This window comes from Pelophylax lessonae (assembly GCF_965119305.1).
Source record: "Pelophylax lessonae genome assembly, chromosome: 3".
In the NCBI taxonomy this organism is placed as follows: Eukaryota; Metazoa; Chordata; class Amphibia; order Anura; family Ranidae; genus Pelophylax; species Pelophylax lessonae.
Window position 1 is genome coordinate 682,219,951 of NC_138770.1, and position 20,277 is coordinate 682,240,227.

The 20,277-nt window shown below is 45.5% G+C and overlaps 1 protein-coding gene across 1 annotated transcript in view; it reads right to left on the reverse strand.

Annotated features, from left to right (window-relative positions):
* The window catches only part of LRFN2 (leucine rich repeat and fibronectin type III domain containing 2), an 890,926-nt gene extending 888,804 nt beyond the window's left edge, over nt 1–2,122 (reverse strand). Inside the window, exon 1 of the mRNA XM_082249300.1 lies at nt 1,887–2,122. The gene's annotated coding sequence lies outside the window, so the exon portion shown is untranslated. The remainder of the gene's footprint in view (nt 1–1,886) is intronic.
* Nucleotides 2,123–20,277: the final 18,155 nt, after the last annotated feature.

The following is a 20,277-nucleotide window of genomic DNA, read 5'->3' on the forward strand; positions in this document are numbered from 1 at the left end:
TAAATCCCATCTCCTTAACCTTTTTCTAGACAGGGCTCCCCCATATAAACCATTCCCAAAGCAAACTAAAGATTCATTCAATTTTACAAACCTTACCCAAATGTTTTAAATCTTATCTCCTTAACTCTTTTCCAGACAGTGCTCCCCCATATAAACCATTCCCAAGCCCAACTGAAGATTCATTAAATTTTACAAACGTTACCCAAATTGTCACCTTTAGCTCTTCTAAATCTCATCTCCTTAACCCTTTTCCAGACAGTGCTCCTCCATATAAACCAAACCATTCCCAAACCCAACTGAAGACTCCTTCAATATTACAAACCTTACCCAAATTTTCACCTTTAGCTCTTTTAAATCTCATCTCCTTAACCCTTTTCCAGACAGTGCTCCTCCATATAAACCATTCCCAAAGCCAACTGAAGATTCATTCAATTTTATAAACCTTACCCAAATTTTCACCTTTAAATCTGCTAAATCTCATCTCCTTAACCCTTTTCCAGACAGTGCTCCTCCATATAAACCAAACCATTCCCAAACCCAACTGAAGATTTCATACAATTGTACAAACCTTACCCAATTTTATTCATTTTATATATATTATTATTTAATATATATATTTACCCATGTTTATTCATTATTTTACCGTATTTCACCTTTACCTCTTCTAAATCCAATCTCCATAAACCCTTTCCAGGACAGGACTCTCACATATAAACCAACCCATCCCCAAAGCCAAATGAAGGTTTCATCCAATTTTACGAACCTTACCCATTTTGTTTTTACTATATTTCACCTCCACCTCTAAATCCCATCTCCTCAACCCATTTCCAGGATAGTGTTCTCCTGTATAAACCAACCCATCCCCAAAGCCAAATGAAGGTTTCATCCAATTTTACAAACCTTACCAATTTTGTTTTTACTATATTTCACCTCCACCTCTAAATCCCATCACCTCAACCCATTTCCAGGATGGGGTTCTCCCATATAATCCAAACCCTCCGCAAAGCAAACTGGAGATTTCACAAAATTTTACAAAATTACCCAATTTTTTCCCCATATACAGCCCCCCCCCCTCCTCTACTCCCGATACTCTCTCCACATTGCCAGATTATCTTCATCGTAAACCCTTCGAAGGCTATTCTATTTCAGCTGTCTCCCACTCTTTAGGAAGCTCACCAGTATTCAAAGGCTAATTAAATAACTACTAAAAAAGACTTTGCCAAATTTGCAGAGCAGCATCTCCTCCCACAGACCAGAAGGAAAAAAAACAAGCTTGTGTTTCTAACTGAAGATCAGTGTCTGATCAAAGATTGCCAGGCTAAAGGAAATGCAATAGAAACCAATCTTCTCAAGTCTGAGAGTGGTACATGTCTAGCTGCAGGATGAAATATTAATTAGCAGTATTTACATTGCAAGGCATAACGCATAGGGTGCATCATCTGTAAAAAAAAAAAAATTGGTGACCATCGTAAACATTTAGAAAATAGCCTTGATGCCCCCATATATCTTGCAGGTTGCAACAGACCTTTCATCATGCACAACCCTCACAAGCTCAATTTTTTTTGGACCTCTACAAGCGCCCACCAAGCCTTGGACCCCTCCCTCCTCTTCAGGTAAGCCTAAACAGCAGAAGACATAAAAGACCGGCTGTGCCCAAAGTCATGTACAGCCTAAAATCCCCCCCCCCCTCCCCAATCTCACTCATCGTCTTCCTTTCTAAGCCTCGAACAGGTTCAGATTTTGGCATTTTCTGTATCTGCAGCCACTTTTCATTGAACACAACCATTCAAAGCCAACTTGAAAATTGGTGCCCCTTTTTTATTTTTTGACAACCCAAAACTTCTGCCATGCAAATAAAAATAAAGAGGGCTCTGCTTAAGGCTTACCTGCTAAAAGATGCATTTATCCTCTTTTAGCAAAAGGAACGGCGGTGCTTGGATAAAATAAAGCCACGCATCCTGCACGGAAGGACAGATCCAAGTCCTCTCCTCTCTCCGAGTGGGAAATCTCAGACAGAAATTGCAAAGCAGCAGCAAAGCCCCGGTGAGGTGGATCCTTGGGTTTCCTCCTGATACAGTACAGTATATCCAAAGCGTTTGCAGGTGATAAGCCACCACAGATCCAAACCCCTTCGGTTTCTCCCCCCTTTAAAAAACCCCCTTAAACCAGAAACCCTTGATGGATTTTTGGATGGTGCAGCCGGTAGACCTCTATGTGCAAATTTAGGGCACGGTGGGGGGGATGCAGAACTTCCAAACCAGAGGATGCAGGAGAAACACCGAGGCACAGCCAGAGAGAAGAGCTACAGTAGGAATGCCTGATCTGCTGTTATCCTTGTGAGTGCGATAGATGGCAGAGCCCTCCACAGCTCGGGAAAGGGAGAATAGACACACATTCAAGCAGCTTAGGGTTTTTTTTTTTTTCCCTTTATCTTTTTTTTTTTTTTTTTACGCTTCTCTTGTAATAATTAAAAGCAACGTTGCTTTGCTGCAAAGCTGTAGATGCCACCAGTTATCCACTTTTAGTAAAAAAAAAAAAAAATATTCCAACAAATGCAAAAAAAAGAATTTGTGAAGATAGAGGAGGAAAAAAAAAAAAAAAGGAGCCTTGTGTTCAAGCAGATTGGCTGTAATTCTATGGCAAGGCTACTGTCCTGATAATCCTTTGCGTAATAATAGAAACTTAAGCTTGTGTAGACACTGGCTGACATGCCAAATCCTCAGATCAACACTCAACATTGGTCGGATGGAGGCATGTCACCGGCTCTGCGATTTGGAGAGGAGGAGGAGAGAGAGAGAGAGAGAGAGGAGGGGAAGGAGGAGGAAGGAGAGACTCTGCATTTAGGAGCTACAGTGCGGCTCTGTACAGACACCACTGTCAACATCGACATGCGTGTCTTTAACCACTTAAGGACCAAGCCTATTTCTGACACATGTTATTTACAAGTTAAAAATCTGTATTTTTAGCTAGAACATTACTAATTATTATTAATGAATTATTATTATTATTATTATTATTATTATTATTATTATTATTATTATTATTACTATTATTATGAATATGATTATTATTAATAATAATAATAATAATAATAATAATAATAATAAAAGTATAATAATAATAATAATTATTATTATTATTATTATTGTTATTATTATTATATTTTTATTATTATTGTTATTATTATTATATTTTTATTATTATGATTATTATTATTATTATTACTATTATTATGATTATGCTTATTATTATTATTAATAATAATAATAATAATAAAAATATAATAATAATAATAATAATAATAATAATTATTATTATTATTATTATTATTATTATTATTATTGTTATTATTATTATATTTTTATTATTATTGTTATTATTATTATATTATTATTATTATTATTATTATTATTATTATTATTATTATTATTATTATTATTATAGATTATTATTATTATTATTATTATTATTAATAATTATTATTAAAAAAAATATATATGTGCTAACCACTAAACCAATTGCACACAGGATAGTGAATATGTGAATAAATGATTTGAATTTTTTTAAAATACTTTTAAATAATTTATGTTTGAATATTGAATATTATAAATTATATTAAACAGGTTTGTAAATAAAGTAGTTGATTGAGCAGCATGTCAAATGAGCAACAAGGCTCAGAATATGATAAAAAGGGGTGAAAGACCGCGAATTTTTCATTGCATTTAACCACTTCTGGATCCCCCCCCCCCTTAATGACCAGGCCATATTTTGCGATTCAGCACTGCATTAATTTAACGGACAATTGCGAGGTCCTGCGACGCTGTACCCAAATAACATTGATGTCCTTTTTTCCCCACAAACAGAGCTTTCTTTTGGTGGTATTTGATCACCTGTGCGATTTTTATTTTTTTGCGCTATAAACAAAAAAAGAGCGACAATTCTGAACAAAAAAAAAAAAAACACAATATTTTTCACATTCTGCTATGTGACATTCCTCAAAAAAAAAAAAAAAAAATTAAAGAATCAAAATTTTTTAACATTTTAGGCCAATTTGTTTTCTGCTACATATTTTTGGTAAAAAAAAAAATTGCAATAAGTGTATTTTGATTGGTTTGCGCAAAAGTTATCGCATCTACAATCTACGGGAAAGATTTCTGTCATTTTTATAGTTTTTTTTTTTTTTTACTAGTAATGGCGGCGATCTACTTGATTTTTAGCAGGACGGCGACATTGCGGCGGACAGATCGGACCCCTAACTGACATTTTTGACACTTTTGGGGGGACCAGTGACATTACTACAGTAATCAGTGCTACAAATATGCACTGTTACTGTAATAATGACACTGGCAGGGAAGGGGTTAACACTGTGGGTGATCAAGGGGTTAAATGTGAGCCTAGGGGAGTGATTCTAACTGTGGGGGCGTGGCTTGTGATCCTATATAGAAGAATCGTCGCGCCTGCATCTAGGGGGCGAGCTCCTGCCCTTACTCCGCAGCGGGGACTCCGATGCACAGGTCAGGCTGCTCCGATTGCTCCCAACTGAGAGAGAAGAACGGTCGGCTGTTGTAAACACAGCCGACCGTTCTTCTCCCTGGAATGATCACAGAGCCCCTGTGATCCTTCTATATAGGATCACATGTCTCTATGGTCATTCAACAAGCCACGCCCCCCCACAGTTAGAAACACACCCCTAGGCTCACAAATTAACCCTTTGATCGACCCATGGTTAACCCCTACCCTGCCAGTGTCATTATTACAGTGACAGTACATATTTTTAGCACTGATTACTGTAGTAATGTCACCGGTCCCCCCCAAAAGTGTCAAAAATGTCAGTCAAGGGTCCGATCTGTCTGCTGCAATGTCGCAGTCCTGCAACAAATTGCAGATCGCCGCCATTACTAGTAAAAAAAAAAAAATAAATAAAAAATGACATAAATCTTTCCCCTAGCTTGTAGACGCAATATCTTTTGCGCAAACCAATCAAAATACACTTATTGCAATTTGATTTTTTTTTTACCAAACATATGTAGCAGAAAACAAATTGGTCTAAAAGGATAGAACAAATAGATTTTTTATTTTTTTTTAATTTTGTTTGGGAATATATAGCAGAAAGTGAAAAAAAAAAAAATATATATATATATATATATATATATATATATTTTTTTTCAGAATTGTAGCTTTTTTTGTTTATAGTGCAAAAAATAAAAATCGCAGAGGTGATCAAATGCCACCAAAAGAAAGTTCTGTTTGTGGGGGAAAAAAGGACATTAATTGTATTTGGGTACAGCGTCGCACGACCGCGCAATTTGCCATTAAAGTAACGCAGTACCGAACCGCAAAAAATGATCTGGTCATTAAGGGGGGTAAAACTTTCCGGGGCTGAAATGGTTAATTACATGTTTTCAAATTTTCTGATAAAATAAATAAATAAAAATAATTAAACATTAATCTCAGCGAATTATTGAGACATATTTGTATTCAGCTTTACAATCCTCTTTCCGGCTCCTGATCTGTATAATCAACCTGCAATAATAGGTGATATGAAGGTGAATCTGTCTCCCTATCGCCCCCCACTGGCTGTAAGTACATGCTGCACTTGCTTGTACATTGTAGGTAAGGAGCTCTATCTACATTTGGCCTGAGGCTTCATGCAGACAAGCATTGACAGCCGTTCTGCGTGCAGGCTGCGTTTTTTATTGCATCTGCATTCGTCACGAGTTGCATGCAGGCAGCCCATAGAGGTGGACGCAGATGCATCAGGTGCGCAGACGTAGCTACATTAAAAAATCTGACATCTTTGCAGGAACAGTTTCACTGATCCAAATGTAGACTGTCTGCATCGGTGCACCTGCTCCTGCGCAGGTGTCAAATTTTGACATGCAGCTCCATCCATGCCGAAGTTGCATCTACCTCTATGGGCTTGCAGCGGGAGCGGTAATACCACGCTCTGTCCAAGTGCAATGAAAGAATTTGTACTGAAATAATGCAGAAATAGTTCACAATCAACCCGGTGGGAAGGCAGCCCAAGCGGGAGCCCAACCCGAATGGGAATACAATCCAACCAGGAACCAAACTCAACCAGGAACCCAACGGGGGACCCAACCCAAGGAGGAACCCAACCCAACCGGAAACCCAATCCAACGAGGAACCCAACCCACCCAGGAACCCAACCCAACCAGGAACCCAACCAAACCGGGCACCCAATCCAACCGGGAACCCAACCCAACGAGGAACCCAACCCAACCGGGAACCCAACCAGGAACCCAACCCACCCAGGAACCCAACCAAACCGGGCACCCAATCCAACCGGGAACCCAACCTAACCGGGGACCCAACCCAACCAGGAACCCAACCCAACCGGGAACCCAACCCAACCGAGAACCCAACCCAACTGGGAACCCAACCCAACTGAGAACCCAACCGGGATCCCAACCCAACCAGGAACCCAACCCAACTGGGGACCCAACCCAACTGGGGACCCAAACCAACCGGGAACCCAACTCAATAAGGAACCCAACTCAATCAGGAACCCAACCCAACCGGGGACCCAACCCAACCAGGAACCCAACCCAACCAGGAACCCAACCCAACCGGGAACCCAACCCAACCAGGAACCCAACCAACCGGGAACCCAACCGAGAACCCAACCGGGAACCCAACTAGGAACCCAACCCAACTGTGAACCCAACCAGGAACCCAACCCAACCAAGAACCCAACTGGGAACCCAAGCCAATCGGGAACACTCACAGTTCCAGTGTCTGTAGAGAGGGCAAGGAAGCATCCTGGCCGTCTTGTGCCCAAGCAGGAATGTGTCCAGAAAAGTTGCATGCCCTATGCTTTCCCTCCTGTAAAGAACCTTTCCCTGCTGCTAATACTGTCCATACCAAGCGGGGTACCTGTCCCCAGGGGCGGTGCAAGGATTTTTTTTTATATACATAGACGAAGGTGCATTTTGGTGCCCCCCTCCCCACCATTCTTCCACCACCCCAACCCCAGACAGCAGCTCTTGTGGGAGGACAGGACTCAGCACTTGTCTGAATGAGCCCTTTCATCAGATTTCACAGAGTTCTCCTTTATACTGTATACTTTATACGCCCCCCCCCTCCTGGCGCCCTCAGGCGGCCGCCTTGGCTGCCTTATGCTGGCCCTGCCTGTCCCTTCTCTACCAACTGGCAAATACGCGCCAATATTTTTGCTAGAAAATTACTCAGAACCCCCAGATATTATATATGCTTTTTTAGCAGAGACCCTAGGGAATAAAATGGCGGTCATTGCAACTTTTTATGTCACAAAGTATTTGCACAGCAATTTTTTTAAACAAATGTTTTTTTGAAAAAAAAAAAAGAAAAAACAGCTTCATGAATTGAAAGAAAAAAAAAAAAAAAACACTAAAGTTAGCCCAATTTTTTTGTATAAGGTGAAGGATGATGTAATGTCGAGTAAATAGATTATGAACATCTCACGTTTTAAAACTGCGCACACTCGAGGAATGGTGCTAAACTTCGGTATTTAAAAATCTCTATAGAAGATGCTTTAAAAGTTTTTACAGGTTACCAGTTTAGAGTTACAGAGGAGTTCTAGGGCTAGAATTGTTGCTTTCTCTCTAACAATCGGGGCAATACCTCACATGTATGGTTTGAATTCCATTTACATATGTGGGCGCGATATTCATATGCGTTCACATCTGCGTGCAGGGACGGGGGGCGCTTTCATTTTTTTCTTTTTATTGTTTATTTTATTTTTTTGTTTTTACACTTTGCCTTTATTTTGTTACTTTTCTTCCTTTTGTAAACATCCCTTGTAATAGGAATAGTGCATGACAGGTCCTCTTTATGGAGAGATCTGGGGTCAATAAGTCCCCACATCTCTTCTAGGCAGGAAAGACTGAGATAAAAAAAAAAAAAAATAAATAAAAATGATCTCGGCCTTTCCAGTTGAGTACATGGCAGTGTTTACATCTGCCGGGCCAGACATCACATCATAACGTCGTGCCTGGGCCTCCGAAGGTCATAGAGACTGCCAGGGACAAGCTGGTCCTTGGTATTCTCTATGGTGAACTTCCACAGCCAGCGGATTCCTTCTCTGACTTGCCGATCGCACGGGTGAGCTGGAAGAAGCACCAGAGAGTGGCAGGAGGGGGGGGGGGGGGTTTCCCCTCCTGCTGCCTGTAAAAACGATCAAGCAGCTGAACTGCCTCTATGATTGTTCTTCAGGTACAGAGAATGGCTGGGTGAAATAGATGATATCTGAATGATGCCTGCAGCTGCACCCATCATTCAGATATCTCCACTCAAAGTCAAGGACATCATATGACAGCCTTGGACGGGAAGTGGTTAAATAGGCTTTGTCTACCCAAAGATGGCTGCCAAAGTCACATTTGGCAGCAGCATCTATTTGGATGCTTCCCCAGCAACCCAGGCAACCATAGATGAACTGTGTTTCTCCTGACATCCTCTCCATCTGCAGTGCCGCTGCGGAAGAGCACCACCTACAGTTGAGAAAGTAGACTGCACCTGCCTACAGGCTGCCTGTTTGCAACTCGGGGCAGATGCAGGACCATAAATGTGGTCTTCCCGGTAGAACGGGTGTCCACACCCAACTGAACGAAGACTAAGGCTCCGATCATATCCAAGCAGTCTGTGAGCGTGTGAAAAACGCGTGTTGCGCGTATTTGGCAGCAGCATCCATTTGGATGCTTCCCCAGCGACCCAGGCAACCATAGATGATCTGCGTTTCTCCTGACATCCTCTCCATCTGCAGTGCCGGTGTGGAAGAGCACCACCTACAGTGGAGAAAGTGAACTGCACTTGCCTAAAGGCTGCCTGTTTGCCACTCGGGGCAGATGCAGGACCATAAACGTGGTCTTCACGCAGAACGGGTGTCCACACCCATCGGAACAAAGACTAAGGCTCATATCATATCCAAGCATTCTGTGAGTGTGTGAAAAACGCGCGTTGCGCTTGCCGTGCCGCTCAGTGTAATGCAAGATTAACATCTCTGTGAGCGAGGAATGCGCGTAAACCCAACCCTCAAGAGAAATGCGCTGCACTTTAGCAGAGGCACATGGGTACCATTAAATACTGATGGTGCAATTTTGTGCACGCTAAACCTCATGGCGCTGCATCACCATGTGAATGAGCACGGCGCAATTTCCAAATAAAAGCGACGGGGACTTCTTTTCTCGCGTTTCCTGCAGGTAGGGGAGCCCATTGACATAAATAGGCGGCTGTGCCGCCACGTGCATACGCATTTGTGAGCAGAGCCTTATTGCCATCCTAAACGCGTCCAGGAAAGGAGAGTTTTTTCGCATGCGCCAAAATGTGCTGTAAAAAAAAGACCAGTGAAGCTCAATGCCCAAAACAGGTGCAGGAGCTTTACACGTAGGGAATGCCATTCAAAAGAATGGGCACAACGCAAGAACGTACAACACAAATTAAGAAAGAGCGCGACATCGAGATGTGGGAGGGGCCTGACCATTATGAGCCAGCGAGGGATCAGATAGACGTGATATTTCCCATATTTCTATTACAATGAGGATAAATTATTCACTGGTTGTATTTAATGACGTGTTCCATTTTTAGGGCTCATTTACACCCCAATCTCTGCGTTCACTGTGCGTTTCTTCACGCACGTTTTTTGAGCCTGGTCCACCCTTTGCAGCTGTAACAGCTTGCTTTGTGCACTGGTTGCAAATCATTTGGTGGAGGGGGGGGGGGGGGATTATGGTGTGGGGTTGTTTTTCAGGGGTTGGGCTTGGCCCCTTAGTTCCAGTGAAGGGAACTCTTAAGGCGTCAGCATACCAAGACATTTTGGACAATTTCATGTTCCCAACTTTGTGGGAGGAGTTTTGGGATGGCCCCTTCCTGTTCCAACATGACTGCGCACCAGTGCACAAAGCAAGGTCCATAAAGACATGGATGAGCGAGTTTGGGGACTGGCCTGCACAGAGTCCTGACCTCAACCCGATAGAACACTTTTTGGATGAATTAGAGCGGAGACTGCGAGGAAGGCCTTCTTGTCTAACACCAGTCCAAATCATTTGGTGGAGGGGGGATTATGGTGTGAGGTTGTTTTTCAGAGGTTGGGCTTGACCCCTTAGTTCCACTGAAGGGAACTCTTAAGGCAGGGATGTCAAACTCAATTTCATTGAAGGCCATATCAGCAGTATGGTTACCCTCACAGGGCCGGTTGTATCCGGGGTGAGCTACGTACAGAGTGCTGGTTCAGGAGTGTATTACGTGCAGAGTTCAGGACTATGCTATGTGCAGAGTTCAGGAGTGCACTACATACAGAGACCAGGGTCCAGGGGTGCAGTGTTCAGGAGCGTGCTGTGTACAGAGTGCAGGGTTTAGGGGTGCACTGTGCACAGTTTGCACCCCCCCCCCCCCCACAAAGCTACCTTCAATCTCTTTCACCTACCTGGCCCAGCTCAGTACTTCCCTGTGTAGGTGGCTCTACTACCCATGTATTTGCAGGAATATTGTTCTCTCTCTTAGATTCTGGAGATCTGTCCCCTCTGGGAGTGCATGAAGGAATCTGTTAGATCCATGACTGGGATATTAAAGATGATTTGTTTATATACTGCTCTGACGATCACTCCCTTTACCCCTTATAAATAACCACATGGCCACAAGCTGGAGTTAAATGGCCAAAGCAGCCTGTTATTAACAAACTGTATACAGAACAGATAAATAACACGGTAAAGCCAGTTTAACTGGGGCCTCAAGGTCCTAGTAGGCATCAAAGAAGAAAGTACCTGCATCCAACTTAATTAGGCCTCCAGCCGCCACAGAACCGACTCGGAGACAACTACCAACATACCAATTACTGGGAGCCGTACCTCAGACGGGTCCCTACCAAGTATATGTTTGCCCCATACTAGCCTACCAGGACCTTGTACCCCACTTGCTGAAATGACAACGAACCACATAAAAACAAAAAAGCTTCCTTAAAAACAAAAAAGGAGGGAGGGGAGGACCCCAGAAGCAAAGCCAGAAACAAGAAAAAAGGGGAGGGAGGGTGGGAAGTTTTCCCTAACGCAGCTTCTCTCCGACTGAAGACCTTCTAAGACTGCTAGTTTGGACACTCCCTGCGGCTCCACCCATTCCAGGCCTAGCCACTAGTCCCGCACACATTAAAGAGAGGAGGCACTGAGGCAGCCGGGACGTCCTGTATGATTGGTCCAGGCTGGAGTCTGGACCAATCACAGCCAGGACAGGACTACAGTGGGGAGTGTCGGGGCGCATTGCTCTGCGCCCCGATGACACCCAGAAGGCCACCAATCGGCACCTCTGCGTGGCAGCACGTGGGATTCAAAACCCTAACCATAGCCAGCAGTAGGTCCAGCGCCCCTAGTGGGCTTTAAATGGTAATTTTTTTTTCTTTGCACTGATTGGGGGGGCGGCGCCCCTGCACCCCTTTTAAACCGGCCACCACTGGTCGCAATTGTATACGTTATATTGTTTTTTCTTTATTTACTGATTTTTTTCCCCATGAGTGGAGTTACCCTTTAACCACTTCTCGCCCATCATAAAGTAAAATGATGGCCGCAAAGTGGTTGTTCTATCTTGGCTGGGCATCAAATGACGCAGAGCGGAGATCGGTGGTGCGGTGTGTCACTCTGACACACCGCATCTCCAATCCCAGTAAATAGCCTATGATATTACTATTACTATGTGACCAGCTGTGTCCAATCATTTGTGACGTTGATCGCCCTTCCTCAGTTCGCCCCTGATAGGCACAAGTAGAGGAGAGCCGATTGGCGGCTCTCCTGAAGGGGGGGGGGGGTCTGTGCTGGTAATCAGAGCATTGATTACCATTGCAGACTCTTGGGGAATGCCACTAGAGCCACCAAGGATTGCCCACCCATGGCCCCCAAGGATGCCCACCCATGCCACCAGGGATGCCAATCAGTGCTCAGGGAGCAGGTCAGTGCCCTCCCCATCAGTGCCACCCATCATTGCCATCTATGAGTGCTGCCCACCAGTTCCCATCAGTGCCTATCAGTGCCCATCAGTGCCGCCTATCAGTGCCCATCGGTGCCACCTATCAGTGCCCACCAGTGTCCATCAGTGCCACCTATCAGTGCCCATCAGTGCTGCCTATGAGTGCCCATCAATGTTGCATATCAGTGCTACCTATCAGTGCCACATATCAGTGCCCATCAGTGCTGCATATCAATGCCGCCTATCAGTGCCCATCAGTGCTGCATATTAGTGCCACCTCATCAGTGCCCCCCCCCCCATCAGTGCCTCCTCATCAGTGCCTGTCAATGCAGGAAAAAACATATTTATTTACAAAATTTTAGAACATAAAACAAAAAAACTTTTTTTTTTTTAACTTTTAGTTTTTTTTTATTTGTTTAGCAAAAAAGAAAATAACCTTGGGGTGATCAAATACCACCAAAAGAAATCTCTATTTGTGGGGGGAAAAAAAATGACATAAATGTGGTTTAGGTACCGCGCAATTGTCATTAAAAATGCATCAGCGCTGAAAGCCTGGGCAGTACCAGCCAGAGTCAGCAGTACCTACAACAGTACCTGCCAGCAGTACCTACAGCACAGTACCAGCCAGCAGTACCCACAGCAATACCAGCCAGCAGTACATGCCAGCAGTACCAGCCTGAGCCAGCAGTACCCGCCTGAGCCAGCAGTACCAGCTAGCAGTACCCACAGCACAGTACCAGCCATCAGTACCAGCCTGAGCCAGCAGTACCCACAGCAGTACCAGCCAGCAGTACCTACAGCACAGTACCAGCCTGAGTCAGCAGTACCCACAGCAGTACCAGCCAGCAGTACCCACAGCAGTATCAGCCTGAGCCAGCAGTACCATCCAGCAGTACTCACAGCACAGTACAAGCCAGCAGTACCAGCCTGAGCCAGCAGTACCCACCAGCAGTACCAGCCAGCAGTTCTTTTCAAAACTTACCACCACAAAAAAGTCGACTGCGCTCCAGACTGACCGACGCAAACCTGGAAAACCTGTTGCGAGTAGCAACATCATTAATACCAGCTAACATCACACACCTCACCAAAGAGAAGCAGTTGCAGCCATCACATTAGGGGTGAGTTAATTACATGTTTGACCAAATATAACAGGCAAATTTTTAAGGTGATAATTTTGTACGGCCCCCGAATGGTTTTATAAATACCCAAATGGCCCTTGGCAGAAAAAAGGTTCCCCACCCCTGATCTCAAGGATCAGAACATTCAGGGGTATGTGAGATGATTACAGCCACACACACCTACACAGGATGAACTGGATGGACTATTGTCTTTATTCAACCTCACCTACTATGTAACTATGTAACTATGTAACTACAATATGATTTGTATCGCAATTGTATACGCTATATTGTTTTTTTCTTTATTTGTTATCCCCCCCCCCCCACGAAAGTGAAGTTACCCTTTAAATGTGTTGTGTATTGGTCCATCCTTCATTGGGTGTCCCTCTCCTGACCCTGCAGTGTAAATCACAAGACTGGCTGAACAGTAGGAATATTTTGCAGATAATACAATTCAGAGATATGTTTTTTTCGGCGGTGTATTCAGCTGTTTTGGCCACAGTTCAGTTTTTAATACAGTTCCCTCAATGTGTTCTCATTAATAACAGTTCTGCTGGCAAGCTGTGCGTGTGACGTGCCCACTTTAGTGTAGGCACTGCCTGTTAATTAAAGTCACTGCACGCGTCTGTATGTTTATAACCGCGCTCTGCGCTATTAATCAGATAGCGAGCTGCCAGGTGGACGGAGCCTCTCGTGACAGGAAAGGAAAAGCCGCCATGTACATCTACAATTCTCTTTCCTCGGCTCGGTCTGATGTTACTTTGCTCTGGGAAAGAGAAATGCGGCGCAGTATTCATGGAGAGGACATGAAAGGGAGATCCTGGATGGGAAAATTAACCTTTGAAACGCCTGCCAGCCGAACGGCGAAGGCTTTCTGCTTTTCATCGGAGCATAGATGTCTTCCAGCAAGATCAAACATCCTTTTGGGATCTCTCTGTATTTACCAAGAATGGCTTCTGGTTCCTTCCTTCCAATTATTTTTTGAACCCTGATGAAGGGGAACTCTTCGAGCCCCCTGAATTGCGTCGGGTGTGAGCTGAAATGTGTCTGTCTGCTCTGTTAATGTGGACAGTTAATTGCCCAAAATGTCTGTGTCAGGACCAGTGGCAACTGGTGCATGATAACTTGGGGGGGGGGGGGCGGCAAATCCACCACCACCCCCAGCGGGACAGAAGTCTGGCCGGATGGCCTGCAGGCAGATGCACCCCCCCAACCCACTCTCCAGGGGGACAGACGTCTGGCCTACCAGCAGGCAAATACCCCCCCAACCCACTCTCCAGAGGGACGGACGTCTGGCCTACCAGCAGGCAAATCCCCCCCCCCCACCCACTCTCCAGTGGGACGGACGTCTGGCCTACTAGCAGGCAAATACCCCCACCCCAACCCACTCTCCAGCGGGACGGACATCTGGCCTACCAACAGGCAAATCCCCCCCCCAACCCACTCTCCAGCAGGACGGACATCTGGCCTACCAGCAGGAAAATCCCCCCCAACCCACTCTCCAGCGGGATGGACATCTGGCCTACCAGCAGGCAAATACCCCCCCAACCCACTCTCCAGAGGGACGGACGTCTGGCCTACCAGCAGGCAAATCCCCCCCACCCCAACCCACTCTCCAGCGGGACGGACATCTGGCCTACCAGCAGGCAAATACCCCCCACAACCCACTCTCCAGCGGGACGGACGTCTGGCCGGCCAGCAGGCAAATACACCACCCGAGCACCCCCCCCCCCAGCGGGATGGACGCCTGGCAGGCCGGCAGGCGTATACAACACCCCCCCACCCACTCTCCAGCGGGACGGACGTCTGGCCTACCACCAGGCAAATACCCCCCCAACCCACTGTCCAGTGGGACGGACATCTGGCCTACCAGCAGGCAAATACCCCCCCCCCAACCCACTCTCCAGCGGGATGGACGTCTGGCCGGCCAGCGGGCAAATACCCCCCCACAACCCACTCTCCAGCGGGACGGACGTCTGGCCTACCAACAGGAAAATACTCCCCCTCCAACAGGATGGACGTCTGGCCTGCCAGCAAGCAAATACCCCCCCACAACCCACTCTCCAGCGGGACGGATGTCTGGCCTACCAGCAGGCAAATACCCCCCCACAACCCACTCTCCAGCGGGACGGACATCTGGCCTACCAGCAGGCAAATACCCCCCCAACCCACTCTCCAGCGGGACGGACGTCTGGCCTACCAACAGGAAAATACTCCCCCTCCAACAGGATGGACGTCTGGCCTGCCAGCAAGCAAATACCCCCCCACAACCCACTCTCCAGCGGGACAGATGTCTGGCCTACCAGCAGGCAAATACCCCCCCACAACCCACTCTCCAGCGGGACGGACATCTGGCCTACCAGCAGGCAAATACCCCCCCAACCCACTCTCCAGCTTGATGGATGTCTGGCTGGCCAGCAGGCAAATACACCACCCGAGCACCCACCGAGCACCCACCCCCAGCGGGATAGATGCCTGGCCGGCTGGCAGGCGCATGCACCATCCCCCCCCCCCAACCCACTCTCCAGTGGGATGGATGTCTGGCAGACCAGCAGGCAAATAAAACACTCCCCCCAGCGGGACGGACGGCCAGCCGGAAAGCCAGCATTCTTACCTCCTCTGGCCGTGCGTCTCCTCCCTCTTCCTGGGCAATGGCCAGTAAAATCGCTTCTCTTTTCAGCCAATCAGGAAAGGGGTATCACGACCCACTTCCTGATTGGCTGGCAGGAGAATCAGTGTGATAATAGTGAATAGTGAATATTAATTCGCTATTGTCATACAACTGGGTGGGCTCAGGGCGCAGTGCTCTGCACCCTTTTTTGAAGCCTATTAGAGCCTCTGGCTCTAATCAGGTGCTTAAAAAAAAAAATATTGGAATGCATGCGTCCGGCGCCCTGCATGTAGATTAGGGGGCCGGATGCATGGATGGGGGGGGGGGGGCAGCGCCCCTGTGCCCCCAATGGACGGGCTGCCACTGGTCAGGACCAGAATCTGAACCCACAACCTCTGCTGCACCTGGCAGTAGCGACTTCTTGCTGAGTCACCTGGGATGATGGACAGCACCCTGTCTGATCCTTTAGATCAGGGATCCTCAAACTACGGCCCTCCAGCTGTTGTGGAACTACACATCCCACGAGGCATTGTAAAACTCTGACATTCACATACATGACTAGACATGATGGGAATTACATTTCCTGAACAACTGGAGGGCCATAGTTTGAAGACCCCTCTTGCCTTGTACCTTTGTTTCTGATGATCCTTAAACTCTTTGCTCCTCCCATGATCTTCCTATTTAACCACATTTGGACCAGAAGGATTTGTCCCCATAAAGACCAGGCCATTTTTTTTGCGATTCAGCACTGCGTTATTTTTAATGGTCGTGCGACGCTGTACCCAAATAAAATTGACATCCTTTTTTCCCACAAATAGAGATTTCTTTTGGTGGTATTTGATCACCTGTGAGATTTTTATTTTTTGCGCTATAAACAAAAAAAGAGCGACAATTCTGAAAAAAAAAAAACAAAAAAAAAACAATATTTTTCACTTTCTGCTATATAACATTCCCAATAAAAAGAATTAAAAAATCAAATTTTTTTATTCTTTGAGGCCAATTTGTATTCTGCTACATATTTTTGATAGGTTTGTGGAATATGCTGCGCACATCAGAGATTTAGGGTTAAAATACAAATCAAATAAATAAATGAATGAGCTGCCAACACTTGATCTATGAATTAGAACAGTAGATCCTCATAAAAAATTAAAAACAAACAGGTGTAGCGCTAACATTGAGTAAAATAGGAGAACTACAAAGTCCTTAAAAACAGACAGTCCAAATCTGTATATTATAAAGATTCCAGGTAGGAAAAGACAGGGTGCTCCTAAGGACACTCCAAAACTCTGATCACCATGTGTAGGGAGAACCACCACCAAGGTATATATTGGCCTCTTACCACAATACTTTGACCCCCGTGACAGAGATCAAATTCAGCCTGTATAACATCCACTCATTAGTCCGGTGTCAACACATTCACTGACCGCTTCACTCCCAAATAGGTGGTATCACATGTAAAGGAAGGGGACAACTCCCATAGCGTAATACTGTATAATCAGCTTTATTAGACACAACATAACAAGTGGCAACTCACGTTTAGTAGTAAAATATCAGGCATATATGGTTTGCATGGACCGGAGCGTCCCTGAAGCTTGTTTCCTGCCGAGAAAATGGCCGCCGCGTCTCCCTCGTGGACACAGCGTGACGCACCGCAGGCTCCTCCTTATTTTTGATAGAAAAAAATCACAATAAGTGTATTTTGTGTGGTTTGCGCGAAAGTTATCGCGTCTACAAACTAGGGGAAAGATTTCTGTCATTTTTATTTATTTATTTATTTATTTACTAGTAATGGCGGCGACCTGCAATTTTTAGCGGGACTGCGACATTGCGGCGGACAGATCGGACCCCTGACTGACATTTTTTACACTTTTGGGGGGACCAGTGAGATTACCACAGTAATCAGTGCTAAAAATATGCACTGTTACTGTAATAATGACACGGGCAGAGAAGGGGTTAACTCAGGGGTGATCAAAGGGCTAAGTGTGTGCCTAGGGGGGTGTTTTCTAACTGTGAGGGGGATGGGCTAATAGAATCAACACCTTGACCGGTGTTCCTAAATAGGAGGAACACAGGAGCTCTGTATTGATTCCAGAGAGAACAACGGTCTGCTGTGTTTACAAAAAAAATCCATGCATCCGGCTCCCTGCATGTAGATTAGGGGGCCGGATGCATGCATGGGGGCCCCCATGTTTACAACAGCAGACCGCCATTCTCTTTTCATGAGGAGCGATCGTGGGTGCCCGGCGGCAATTGTGGCCGCCGTCCCGTGGACCGGCTTCCCCGCTCGTGAATGGGGGTGCACACGTGCCCCAGGAGCGCTCCCGCGAATCGACGTACAGGTACGGCAATTCTCTGGAACCTGCCGACCTGCCGCCATATAACGACGTCGGTTGGTCGGCAAGTGGTTAAAGGAGTTTTAAAGGCAGAAGGTGCATTCTATGCATTAAGATTAAAAAAAAAACCTTTTGTATGCAGCAGCCCCCCTAATACTTACCTGAGCTCCATCTTTATCCAGCGATGTTGCAGGAGTGTTTAAGCAGCCTGGGACTCCCTTCCTCATTGGATGAGACAGCAGTGTGGCATGATTGGCTCCTGCTGCTGTCCATCAAAACCATTCAGCCACTCAGGAGAGAGAGGGGGCGGGGCTGGTTCGCATCTCCATGTCTGAAGCTGCTTGCTGCGGGGGCAGTCAACAGGAGGGAGGGGCCAGGAGCACAGAAGAGGGACCGTAGAAGAGGAGGATCTGGGCTGCTCTGGGCAAATCCAACTGCATAGAGCAGGTGAGTACATAGGCATGTGCACAGGTTGCTACTGCTATAGCTACTGGCAGGGCCGCTGATAGGGGGGGACCACCAGCCCTCTTGTAGGGGGCCCGAGCACACAGGGGGGCCCACACAGAGAGGGGGATTAGTGATGGACAACAAATACAGAAATCTTTCTCCAGCACCTGAATCTGATCTGTCCCTCTCCCTGCTATCAGCTTTTATCTGTTGAGAAAGAGACAGTCGTCCCTCACTAATCCCCCTCCCCCTCCCAGCACTTATCTCTGCTCAGGAGTTTATTTGTAACTTTGTTTCTCTCTCTCTGTCTCTCTGATCACTGAGCTCCAACTGCCCAGCCTGTATATTTTTCTCATCTCATCTTCTTTTTTATTTAACATAGTTTTTTTTTTAGATTTAGCAGGAATTATGCGAGTTATGTTATATTTGTGTCTGCTAATAGTGATTTTGTTGTAATTTTAAAATATCTTTAATATTTTCTTGGGGGGGCCCTGCCAGGTATTCTGTATGGGGCCCCGTGATTTCTAACAGCAGCCCTGGCTACTGGTATGACTTGCTGCCACGTCCAGACAGAAATGCAACACAAGTTTACACTGCAATATCTTCTTCAAAGAGGCAAGTGTAGAGTGTAAAAAAATAATAGTTGGCCAACAAGATCACTCCACATTTAACAAGGCTCACCTTTGTTTCCTTCCTTCTAATTATACTTAAGCCCTGATAAAGGGGGATCCTTTGAGGACCCCAAACTGTGTAGGGTGTGAGAGGTTGACACAGATAGACCCGAAAATGGTCTATCTGCTTAGTTAATGTGGCATACATGGCTAGCGCTAGTGAAGTTTAGTTAATTCCCCAAAATATCTGTATTACTTGCTGCCACGCCCAGACAGGGATGTAACACAAGTTTACTCTACAGTAGCTTCCTCAAAGTGTAAAAAAAAATACTAATTGGTCAACAAAATCAAACTTCCTTTTGGGATCACTCCACATTTACCAAGACCAGCTTCTGTTTCCTTCCTTCCAATTATTTTTAAGCCCTGATGAAGGGGAACCTCAACTTTTTTATTTTTAACCACTTTACCACCGGAGGATTTTGCTGTCTTACGTCTGGGCCACTTTTTGCGATTCGGCGCTGTGCGACTTTAACGGACAATTGCGCGGTCGTGCGACGCCCTACCCAAACGAAATTTACGTCCTTTTTTCCCACAAACAGAGCTTTCTTTTAGTGGTATTTGATCCCCTGTGCCATTTTTACTTTTTGCACTATAAACAAAAAAAGAGCGTAAATTTTGAAAAAATAACAATATTTTTCACATTTTTTTATATGAAATTCCCCCCAAAAAAATGTAAAAATCTAATTTTTTTTAAATTTTTGGCCAGTTTGTTTTCTGCTACCTATGTTTGGTAAAAAAAATCACAATAAGCGTATTTTGATTGGTTTGCGCAAAAGTTATTGCGTTTACTAACTAAGGGAAAGATTTCTGTCATTTTTGGTGTTTTTTTTTTTTAACGAGTAATGGCGGCGATCTGCGATTTTTTTTGCGGGACTGCGACATTGCGGCGGACAGATCGGACCCTTGACTGACATTTTTGACACATTTGGGGGTACCAGTGAAATTACTACAGTAATCAGTGCTAGATATATGCACTGTTACTGTAATAATGACACTGGCAGGGAAGGGGTTAATTTTATTGGAGAGGGAGGGGTTAATGTATGCCTGGTGCTTTCTAACGTGTGTGGGGGGAGGTGACTGAGTGACACAGGGACAGATCGCATGTTCAGCTATGCTGAATCCTGCAATCTGTCACTGCCTGTCACTTAGGA